A 12,867-nucleotide genomic window follows, 5' to 3' on the forward strand; every position below is an offset into this window, starting at 1 on the left:
CCAAGGTACAGCAGGCTGTCTCCGCAAGTGGACATTGTTTTATGATGCCAGCACTGGTGTCCTACAGGGGAGCTGATTCCCCTCATGTTATAAATGCCCAGAATGATAGCCCTCTAGCTGAACAGATGGGCCCTGGCTCCCCTGCCCCAGCCAACATGCAGTTTCTGTACCCTGCCCCCCTACTGCTTGTTCCCCATATTTTTCTACTGCTTGCACCCCCTCCCTATACCTCCAGCAGGCATTCAGTTATGGCCTGGCTGCACCTTTCCCTTATAATACTGCCTCCTATTATCACCATATCCCTTTGACCCTGCCCCCTGCCTCTTCCTAATTTGACCTCCAGTTTGAAAACTACGCTGAATTGGTGTGCCAACATATAGTTCCTTATCCGTCTACAGTTTTTGTTTTACCCCCCCACCCCATTAGCATCACATCCTTGCACAGTTATGCCCCCCACAACCTCTCCTGTCCTACAATCCCCCCCTACATTGCACATGCCCCAATCACCCATTCCTTCCACCAGCGCTACAGCTATGTTGTGTCCTTATCCTGCTAATAACTCACAGTTATTGCAGAGCTGTCATGGACATCACAGTCATCTTCAAAACAAGTTGTGGTGGGTGTACTGGGCAGCGAGGGATGTGCTGAGGAGTTGTGGATGTTCTGGCTGGTCCTTTAAAGTCTGGATTCGGCTTTAAAGTCTTGACTCGGCTAACCTTTCTTGGTATCGAGATAGATACCTCATTGGAGTTGTGACAATTGCCTACTTATAAAGTTGTTAGGTTTTGTGAAATGAGGCTGAAATTTGTGGATGCAAAAAATGTCTTGCTGAAACAAGTGCAGTCTCTTTTAGGGCTTTTGAATTTCACTTGCCAATTCATCCCAATTGGGAGAATTATGTCACCGACTGGAGAGAGAGACTACTTGCGTTAAAAAGGCTTATTACCTGATTCTCATTTCTGATGAACTGAGATATCTGTGAGTCTGGCTGCAATTTTGGATACATTTAATGACGTTCGCAGTTGGCTAACTCGACCAACACCCCTGGCTCTGATGGCTTTGGCACAATTTGTGAAGGAGAGCAGTGCGCATAGATTTGGCCTTATTTTTGGAGGGAGAAGGAGGATTTCACTGTCAATATGCTACTGTTGGAACTCTTTCCGATAGTGGTAGTGGTTGAAATGAGGCTGCATAAGCTTTGAGATAGATGCATAGTTTTCTGGTATGGCAACTTGGGCATTGTTCAGAACATCAATAATCAGAGATCCGAATCAGCTCCAGCTCTGATTGTTGAAGCATTTAGTGCTGCGCTGCCTTAGAGAGAACATTAAGTTTAGGGCTTGACATGTTCTAGGGGGTGCAAAACGAGATTGCAGATGCTTTATCTCATTTTCAATTAGATCGGTTTAGGGCACTTTCTATATTTGCTAGTTTTTGCAGTATACCTTGTCCTGCTGATGTCTTGCAAATCATCAGGCCTACATTGCTGCCTCGCCATGAGGGCTTTTGCTCCAGGTACACTGAAGATTTATTTGTCAGCTTGGTGTGATTAGCAGTATTTCCCTACAGAAGAGGGCAAGAGAGGTAAGACTGCATAGGATTACTTTTGGTGTATGTTTGGCAATGGCATGAGGGTGGCCGATCCAAAGTTTTTCTAAATTAAATGGCCTGGATGATCCCAGAAAACCCTTTTTAATTTTAAAGGCTTTTAAAGAGTAGGCTAGGGAGCAAGCACCTGCTAGGGATTCACGTGTCCATTGTTTTTGGTCAATGTAGTGGCTAAGATTGCGACAGATGTTTACGAGGCATCACTGTTTCATTTAGCATTCTCCCTTGCTTTCTTTGGTGCTTTTAGAATAGCAGAATTGGTGGCAGTTAACAAGAGTTCAGTTAGTTCAGGTTTACTTTTAGTTAATGTAGTAGATAAGTCTGATATCTTGCTCTGTAAGATTCATAGATCCAAGACAGACCAATTGGGTAGAGGGAGCTTGGTATCAGTTAAGTGCAAGCTGATAATCGGATTTGCGTTAGCTGCTATCTTTTGCCAGTTGCTCTTATTCATGTTGATTGTTCCCCTTTAACTAAATTTCAATTTTCTAGTGATTTTAGGAAATGTTTGAGAACTTTAGATTTAGAACTGCTACTTGCATGGCTGCTTCTGGGTTTTCCATTGATAACATTAAAACTTTAGGGTGTTGGAAGTCTGGGGCATCTAAGGTTTATTTAAGTGGAGATAAATTACTTGGTTAAAGTACACTCCCTGCTCGCAATTTTTGCCCTCAAAGAGGTTTTTTTTAAGTTTTCACCTTCATATGGGTCACCCAAAACTTGTTTCCCCATCCTAGATAGGCTTTATAATTTTGCAAGGGCAAGGTTGTTATGTTTTAAATGTCTTACAATAATTACTGCTGAAATTTCCTTACAGGTTTATCTGGGCTTGTCTGGTGTGGTTTGTGGGGCAAATCTATATTAACTGGGCCAGCAGGCATCATTTAGCTGGTAGAGCTTCCCAGTTATTGGGTGTTCAGGAGGTCAGGTGTTTTGGAATTAGGGGCTTGAGGTGGAAAATGTTTACTTGAATGTCTTTTTAAAGCAGGTGAGTCATTTGGGAAACCGGATGGGGTTGTGGTGCACTTGAGAGGGAATGACTTGGCACTTGCAAAGAAGTCTAACTAATTAATGCCATTAAAACAAACATGCAAGTGCCTTTTACACGCTGGCCAGAAGTGGGTATAGTTTTGTCAGAAACCATCACTTGGATGTTTTGGAAGGGTACACAAGGGGGTGCAGCCTTAGACAGGGTTAAAGGGAAGTGAACGTGGCCATCTCCAGGTTGGCAATGAATTTGAATGATAAGGTTGTTAAGCACCGGCACTCGAGGTACGAGGAGGAAGCCTTGTACAGGCCTGATGGGGTCCACCTGGCTGGAGGTGGAGTTAAATTTTTTTATTGAGGATATTTACTCTTTGCTCTAGCAGGGTTTAAGAAGTCACAGGGGTTGGCGGGCCGTGTTTCTTTGAACCAGGCTTTGGTGGAAAGCAGTGCTCCTTGGCAGCCTATAGTGGTGCAATAGCATTTGAGTGGCATTCCCCCTTTGAGAATGTCGTGATTGTCTCTACCTCAGGGATAGATCTGGTCTCCATCACAGGGAGGGGCCAGTACTATGCCATTTAAGGTGGAGTGATTCCACTTAATCTGGTTCACATTGGGGTGGTTTTCACCACCACATTTATTTAAATATAATTATTGGGCTGTTGCCTCAGTTAGCACAGTTTTTTTTTGTCTTAGTTACCAAATTCATAATTTGATCATTAAATATGGCTGTAATCTCTTTTATTGCATTACATGTGTCTGTGCTGTTATTTCTAGTTAGTTGTTAAGTTAGCTTTGCATGGAATAATTAAACCAATGAGTTTACATTTGTTTATTTTCATTGTCACTTATTGGTAGCATTGAAATGTCATTAAATACTGTTTGTTTCTCCAACGTTTAAAATTTAGGAATAGCAATCACAATTCATGTTTTTAGCTTTTTTTTTTAATGTAAGCATTTGGGGAGTTTTATGTTTGCTTATTAATGTGATTAAAATTTGGCAGAAATCATACATTATGTGTATAATGAAAGTATTGCCATTTACAACTCTATTTTAAATGTCTATCTGCTTTCCCTATTGATCTGTATATACATGGAGTCCCAATAATTAGGCCTCACCCACTTACTGTATATCTGGTCCCTCTTTTTAATTTATACAGTGAAAGTAATAAAAATCACTGAAGTCAATAGCTATCTAGATTTGAGTGTCACCTTATAAAAAGTGATTGGCAAAGACTATTACTTTCTTTCTATAATATTCATATAGCACAGATAGTGAACAGCTCAGTCATTAAAGGCTTCTAAGTAGACAGAGAGATGGAACTGTCAAATAGTTAAACAATTAATTTTCTTCTTCCTACTAGATGGACAAATTTTACTCCCCAGAATATCTGGCCACCTTATTATCCTTATTAGATGTGGCATATGTCCTTTGTTATATCACATTGGGGTTTTTGTTTTTCGGTGACTCTGGAATTGATTCTTTCTTAGCCAGTAAAATTCATTTTACTACTATTGACTGTCATTTCTACTCTAACTGACCACATATATGTTCACTGATTTGAAGTGTGCATCAGTATTCTTTTCTTTTTCTATCAGTGCTCATAAATTGTACTATACTGCCACTAATAAAAAACATACTTCACCATTAGAAGGGCATTTTATGATGCATAGCCCCATAATCTGAGTGGATTTGGTCCTTGAAATTGACCTTTCTGTAATTGTTCACCTTGTAAAAATTCCAATAACTGCATTCCTAACACCATGGATGGTAAAATAGTTTTCTAATAAGACTGCTCAAAACAACATGGCTCTTATTTTTGTTCCCATGTACTACTAATCCTGTATGATTATGTCTGTAACAAACAGTATGCAGTTAATTCACTGTAGTCCAAGGGTATTCAACATGGGCCCCCCAGATGCAGTGGAACTACACATCCCAGCAAGCCCTGCCACAATTTTTAGTATGCCTTAATAGCAATACTGTGGCAGGGCATGCTGCAGTGATGGTGCCACCCCCTCCCAACCCCCCAAACATCCACAACCTTTCAATCAGATTGCGGTTTGGAGGCACTGCGAGTGAACTCACAGATGGAGGCCTGCACAAGCTCTGTACACATCCCGCAGATGCAGCGGGTTTGCTTACATCTCTGAATGCGGACCACAGTCATGGCTTAGTTGATGAAGTCACCAGTAAAATTTCTCGGTGCAATGGAATGATGGGATGGGGTCAGTACCCATCTTATAAGCCTTAAGGTACAATTAGTGAGAATATAAATTCTGCGATATTGTTTCAGAAGTGGCCACAGGAAACAGATATGGCATGGAGTAAAGTTAGAGCAATAGGTGAACGGATGTTGCATCTTCGGATACAGCGCTCAGATCTGCAATGCAGACAGAAGGCCTCTTTTTTCTTCAGATGCCTCCTGCCGCATAGTCCAAAGATGCAGCAGTGATGCTCAATGCGTCCATCTCTGAATCATGCCCTTATCTGCTAGATTTAAAACAGCAATTTTGGTTTTACCGTTTAAAAAATAGTCTCTTAGCTTTCATCTTGTGGCGGAAGCGGTATGAAATACCGCTGGCCGCATGGCCGGGAGTCCGAATTCCCGCAGCATCATGCAGACAAATGAAGAGATCCCGACAGCGCTGGAAATCCCGTTCGTCAGTAGGTGAGTACTTACTAACCTAACCCCCCTAACCCTCCTTAAGGGTGCCTAACACTAACCCCCCTGTGCCTAACAATAATCCCCCCTCTAAGTGCCTAAACCTAACCCCCCCCTTCCCCACTGCCTATTCCTAAATCCCCCGGGGGGTGCCTAACCCTAACCTCCCCCCAGGGGGTGCCTAACCCTAACCCTCCCTTCCCCTAGCCTAACCCTAACCCTCCCGGGGGGTGCCTAACCCTAAGTCCCCCCCGGGAGCCCTAAACCTAAAAGCGGCTGTCCGCTCGCAGCGCCCGGCATCCCTTCGATCGGGATGCCGGGCACCGGTCTCCCGGCGTCGGAAAAATGACAGGCGTCTAGATTTAGACGCCTGTCATTTAACCCTCGCCGGGATAAAGCAGTCGGGAAGCCGGCTGTCGGGCTTACGTCAGCCGGCTTCCCAATTGCATCCCCTTGTGGCTATAACACACAGGCTATTACATAATAAATATTCCTACTAGGAGATTTCTCCTTAGACTGTTGACACCAAATGTGCTACAATTATCTGTCCCAGCCGAGCAGTGTGTGGGACCGCCTGTACACTGGGGTGTTTGCCCCAGCACTCTCCGGCCTTGTGTGTCCAAAGCCAGTGACTGTCCCAGCCGTGGCCGCTGCGACTGCACCTCCTCCCGCCTGTAACCAATTCCCCTCCGCCATCTTCAGCTCGAGCTACCCCCGGCACCCATGCAGGAGAGCACAGGAGGGAACCAGTTACAGCCCACAGCCGCTGGAGGTAAGTAGAGACAGCTGGAGGGATCTGAATAGATCCCTCTGCTGCACAAGCTGCCATGTAAACAGCAGCTTGTGAATGGCATTGGAGGCTGTACGCCTTCTCAGAATGGCGTACAGTATCACTCACAAGTTCAGACAAAAATGCTTTTTCGATGAATTGCATAATTTCTACGTCCCCATACTAAAGTATGGGGACTGTGGAAATTATCGGGGGAGAATTGTAATCAGGAGATACCTGTGATACTGTATATCCTGCTTTACAGGAATGATGAATGGGGCTGGAAATTAATTTTCACAAAAGTAGGTAAAAATTTTCATTTTCACCCACTTTTGTAGAAATGAAGGTATGATGAATAGACCCCATAATGAGATTTCAATAAATAGTTTTGCAAACTCCACATACAGTACAACTATCCATTTACTTCTAACTAGATATGATAACAGGGGCAAACACAGGGTTTTTAAAGGGGGATTTCTGAACAGTTTAAAAAAAAAAAGCAAATGTATATGTGTGTGTTATAAATATATATATATATATATATATATATATATATGTATATATTCCACAATAACAGGCGGCACTCAGAGACTTGAAATCCACAAACCCTCATCAGAGGGATTTATTAGTGCAAGTGCAGGTCCTGCACTTGCACTAATAAATCCCTCTGGTGAGGGTTCGTGGATTTCAAGCTTCTGAAGGCCGCCTTTCATTGTGGAATATAAGAAGTAGGGGCATTTACCCCATAAGGAGGGCACCAGAGCCAGCTGGGCTATATGCCCTATTTTAACAGAGTGCCGGAGGAGCGCAAGTTTTGTATATATATATATCTATGTGTGTAACTGGATAGTTGTACAGTATGTGGAGTTGGCAAAACTATTTATGGAAATCTCATTATGGGGTCTATTCATCATACCTTCATTTCTACAAAAGTGGGTGAAAAAATTAACATTTCATAGACAATTCAGAGACAAAACATCTCTTTGTTTATTTATCTAGCACCTGGGACAGCTGCTTTATTTTCTTAGAGTGTCATCAGTTTTGGAATTTATATATATAACAGAAAAATAATTAGTATCGGTACGGAAATGGCTCGGTGCAGAGTGGGTTTCTAGGTACACAGGATAAAGGGCTAATGGTTCATAGATGGACATATATTTTGTAGATCTAAAATAGATCAGGTATAACATTGTCACTTGGCCCAGCAGATTAAGTACATAGCATATCTGCATCATTTAAATAAATAAAATCCTTTCATTGTCCTTTCACCTAATTTTCAACCAGCAATACTTTATCCTTCTGTAAATGTTTCCAAATATCCTACGATAATTTACACGTTAGTGCAAAGAGTTGAAGGACAGCCCATTAATCACCTTACAACACAGACCCCTTCATTGGCAGGACATATTAAACATTCTCCTTAAAATTTTCTATGAACATTTGGATGAAGAGAGCATGGTATACTCACGAACTGCCAATTAGAGCATGTGTTCATCCTGCAAGAGGCATAAGGTATAGGCTAAATCTAATGCATTTTGAGAAATTTCATTGCCTTAAGGTCACTCTCAGTGATTTTAAGTTTAACAGCCATTGCTTCCTTAAGTAAGAAAAACATACCATGACTGTACCATGTTAAGATGTGTATTATATTTGTAGTAATTGGGCAAATAGATATTTGCCATTCAAATATAAAGGCATTTATTTAAGTGGTATAATAGTCCTGGATATTAGCATATGTATATAAATGATATGGCATTCATTGATTATGAAACTTTGGGCCTGATTCTTGCACACAGTTTGCCAATGTTTTAAGTCTGCTCATGCATCTGACTTGCAGTGTGCATACCGCGTCTGGGTGCGACTCAGAATCAGGACTTTTATCTCTATGAATAGCAAAAAGACATTAGCAGGCTACAGACAGTAACATTTGGGGTTATTAAGATAGAAAGTAAAGGTCTCATCGACTGCATACATTAAATGGGTAGCAGTTTAAGGGGTCTATTTACTAAGCAGTGTTAGGAGACAGAGTGAAAAGTGATAAGGTGCCAGCCAATCAGCTCCTAACTGCCATCTCACAGGCTGTGTTTGAAAAATGACAGGCTGGCACCTTATCACTTTTCACTCTGTCTCCTAACACTGCTTAGTAAATAGACCCCTTAGTCATTACAATTTTATTGTCAATTATTCGGACCTATTGACAAACATTATTAATATCTATTAATGGCGTCTGCTAGGAATAATCTAAGAGATAAAATTATTTTTAGATTCTTTTAAAACATTTTAAGACTAATCAGAAATATCTATGATACACGTTACAGGCCATTTTGAGTAAAAGGAAAAATGGGAGACGTGTCAAGCTTCCTAGCGTGTGGAGAAGTTACCCATAGCAACCAATCAGTATCTAGCTAGCATTTATCAAATACATTCTATAAAATGATAGGAAGAACATGAGTGGTTGCTACAGACAATTACTGAGATGCCCACTTGCAGCATCTTACTACAGTGCAAATTAGTCTCTGTGCGTCTTTAGACCATCAGTCACCATGGAAACCTGCACCAGCCCTATGGCAGGTGCAGTTTCTCCATTTGGACATGGTCTCCTGTGTGAGCCGTTGTGCATGTTTGGAAGCAGCCCATTCCTGCAACTCGCCCGCGTCTGCTTAGTCACACTCCTACCTGTAACTTCCCAGGAGCACCCACTGTATAATCCATAGCTCCAGCATCCAAATTCATGATGTGTCTCTGGGCCTGATTCACACTGCACACGCGCAACAATGGATTAGCGATGGCAGACGCAGAGAGGATTTATTCACAAGGTGAGTGACAAGTAGTCAGCATTTGGGGGAGGTAACGGGGTGGTTAGGAAAATGCAGGTGTGTAGCAACAGTTTTCTGGGTGTGCTTTAGTGAGCCTCTGTGAATTAATTTGCACCTGCAGTGGTCCTGGGGTTTTAGATGAGAGGCTCATTCTGAGACAGCATAGGCTCGCTCAGAGGTTCAATGTGCAACAATGTGCAACTTATGTTTCTGATGTTTTCACTGTTGTACAGTATGTAAGTGACGATTGTGAGATGTCCGGCTGAGTCATTAGCATATTTTTGCAAATCGCTACGTACGAGGTAGCAGCAGCGACGGGCATTGCGTGCATCTCTAAAATAGGTGGTTTGTGTGGTAACAATCGGGACACATGCGCTGTGTGGCTCAGACGCATGCGCAGCCTTACAACATAAGACAACTGGGTGCAGCATCGACACTGCATCCACCTCTGGCCCATGGTTACTAAGAGGGTTTAGGTGATTCAGTTTCAGATGATATTGGAAGATTACATTTTGGGAATAATACATAATACCCCGCCTCACTGTCGTGGCTCCGTCGCAACCAGTCAATTCCCCCTTCATCACGGTTCCACCACACAACTACTGTACACAGGGCCTGATTCAGACCTGGACGCAAGTGGCCGTTCGCTCGTCCGCCGTACGAGCGGAAAAATGTAAATTTAAGCGCTCGCTCGTATGTTCGCTCATAGCTAACCTTCCGCCCCATATTCTCCCAACCCCTCCTCTAGCTAGCGAGCGTTCAAATTAGCGAGCGTCCGTCTCCTCTTTGGTTGCATTGAGCGCTCGCACAAGTCAATTCCGGAAGTGGCCCTGTCAGTTTTCGATTGCCTGCTATTTCATTCTGCAAACATACTTGAATCGATTACTGCCAATCACTATATTAATTACCTTAATTGTTATTCACATGTTTGCAATCCTGGTCTTTTTTTCAATGTCAATAAACTTTATTCTTGTTAGTGTGTATCATTCCGCAGAATACGTACGGTTTGACTAAAGGGATGGTTTTTCGAAATTAATAGTTTGTTAGAATGCTACTATTGTTTTGCCTTTTTTTTTATAGGCAGATTTTAATACTTAAATTTTTATATTTAAATTAGCTTACGCATGTCACTGCATCAAGCCTATCATAACTCACATTATATTTGTGAGGGTGTAGGTCACATGACTCATACAATAACCAATAAAATTGTTCCTGTTAATTTACAAAGTACATTAGCCAATCAAATTTTTTCTAGGACCTTTATTAAAACTGTTTTGTGTTAAAAAAATCATTGCCATCATGAGAGCCGCCGCTTTTTGTCGCCGTGCGCTACTGGTCCTCACTGAGGTGATGGACCAGCGAATAACTGACTATCCGCACCCCATCACCAACCTCCGCAAGCGGCTGGCCTACGCGGAGGTGCGCCGCCGCCTGCGTTCCCTCGGCTATCGCTGAAATATCAGCCAGTTGGAGCGCAGGTGGTCGGATCTGAGGCTCAGATCCCCACGCCTGCTGGCCCGTTTGCGTCTCCAGATAGTGCAAAGTAAGTGTTTCTGTGTATGCTTTTTTTTTTTCTCATACCTGCGTGTGCATGTTTACAGTATAGGCCTGTTTGTTTATTTTGGACATACCTGCGTGTGCATGTTTACAGTGTAGCCCTCTTTGTTTATTTTCGACATACCTGCGTGTGCATGTTTACAGTGTAGCCCTGTTTGTTTATTTTGGACATACCTGCATGTGCATGTTTACAGTATAGGCCTGTTTTATTTTTTTTGGACATACCTGTGTGTGCATGTTTACAGTGTAGCCCTGTTTTTTTTTTGGTTAAAATCCAAAAAAATAAATAAATTGGTAATTAAAAATGTTTTTCTCCATCATTTAGGGGCAGAGCGGAGACTCACACGTCGCAGACGTGTGTCTCGTCCTCTATCCCCTACTTCCACCCAAACATCCTCTGCCCACTCTTCCCCAAATTCCCCCTCCACACCAGACCTTGCCGACCATCAGTCCCCTCCCTCTCCTCACATTAACATCCCTCCAACTTTCCCCTCCCCTCAAACCCCCCATCTCTTTTCCTCACCCTCCACTTCCTCCCACATTACACCTCCTCCTTCCCTGAGCCACTGGCCCACCTCTGATGAGGAGGAATTCGGGGCTCCAGGCCCAGTCAGCAGTGTGCCCTGTATGTTTACATTTTAAACTATCGTTTTTTGTTATGTTTGTTTGATTTTGGTTGATGTTGTCCTTTTGCTTGTGCAGTTCAAAATATTAAAGTAGTTCAAATGTTTTTTAAATATATCTTTGTGAAACAATGTCAAGGATGTTTTTCTCTTACACATATGACACATGTCCAAACACTCACACTTGTGTCTTTCTTGTTTACGTTACCAACAAATGTCGTCGTTTTGCTTAGTGTATTTTTTTTATTTTTTTGAGGGTTTTTTTTCTTCTTTTTGGGCTCTTATTTGTTTTAAATCTTTTCTTTTTGCATACCTTTTGTTTTGGCGATGTTTTGTTAACTGATGTATTTTTTTGGTATAGTCTGAATTTTTGGTTGGTTTTTAAAATCTAAATGAAGGTGTCATTTTAGTAATCCGCACATTTTTTTTAACCCACAGAGGACCAGAGGCGTAACGAGGCAATTGCTGCCAGATTACTGGATATACGGGGCCATGTAATTGCCATGCTGGTGGCATTGGACCATCTTTTGGCGATCCTGCGCCAATAATTTTTTCACATGACAAAAAATATTTTCCAAAAAAATAAAGTTTATTTTGAATTATTTAAGTCTCATTCCTTGTCTGTGAATCTTAGATTGTTGAACCTTACATAAGTCTACTATTTGTCCCTGAGTTTTTAAGTAATGTAAATTTGTTTGTAGAAAGCTCAAGTAAGTATGTAAGCTTGCACATTAAACACATAACAATACCAATAGGTTTGTAGAATTAACCTCAAAAAGAGACTAATTTTTTGGGGGGTAATGTAAAAATTAAAGCTACCTGCTTAGGCCTCGAATGGAAAACTGATTCACCATAATACCTTTGTTGTTTGTTTGGAGCAACAAAGCAGGGCACTAAAGTTTACAAATTAAGAAATTACAGTATTAGGCATTAAGCAACTTTGCATTTTTTGGAACAGGTTACACTTGGTTGTAATTTACGAAGTAAATGGATGGTTAACGTAAAAAAATAAATTTAATGCACACAAATAATAAACACCAAGTGAATTGACACAATAAATTCACACATTGAAAACACACACAAAAGTCCAAACAACACCAAAAACCACCCAAAAAAAAAAAAATCAGGAAAGTAGCATGCCAACATGAATCCACAAATGAGGAGAAGAAATCATTGTTCCCGAAGTTATATCCAATGTGTCCACATAAAGTCATTTGTGTTGATCAGGTAGTATGCATGGATTTTTATGGTCATTTGAGGGAATAAAACAAAAAAAAAAATAAAGTTAAAAGTGTACATTAAAATATTACATGTCTACATTGTGTCAATTAAATTAATTTGTGGAAATAATTACCTAAAAAATCTGGCAACAACTTAATTGCGTATGGCCCCCCCACATACTGACCTTCGACCAACCTCAGGGGGGCCGTTCTCAGGCAAGGCATCCTCTGGCTGCATTGGGACACCACTCCTTATGGCGATGTTGTGAAATATCCCACACAGGACCACAATTATCAAAACCATAGCCGGCAAATACATGAGGGCGCCACCAGAGCGGTGGAGGGATCTGAATCGACCTTTTAAAAGGCCGATACAGTGCTCCACCACCTGCCTGGTGGCTGTAAGTGCGGAATTATACTGACTTTGTGGCCCTGGTGTGGGAACCAAATAAGGAGTGAGCAGCCAGGGCATGCAAGGGTAACCTCTGTCTCCTGTGAAAATATAAAAAGCAACTTCAGGACCATTGTCTACCAAGCTTTGTATTGGTTTCAACAGAAGGTGTCAACTTACCCAGAAGCCAGGCATCACCAGTTTGTAGGTTGTTTAATTTTTGCCAAATCCCT

The sequence above is a fragment of the Taudactylus pleione genome, unplaced genomic scaffold, assembly GCF_031769625.1.
Source record: "Taudactylus pleione unplaced genomic scaffold, aTauple2 ptg000022l, whole genome shotgun sequence".
Taxonomy (NCBI): Eukaryota; Metazoa; Chordata; class Amphibia; order Anura; family Myobatrachidae; genus Taudactylus; species Taudactylus pleione.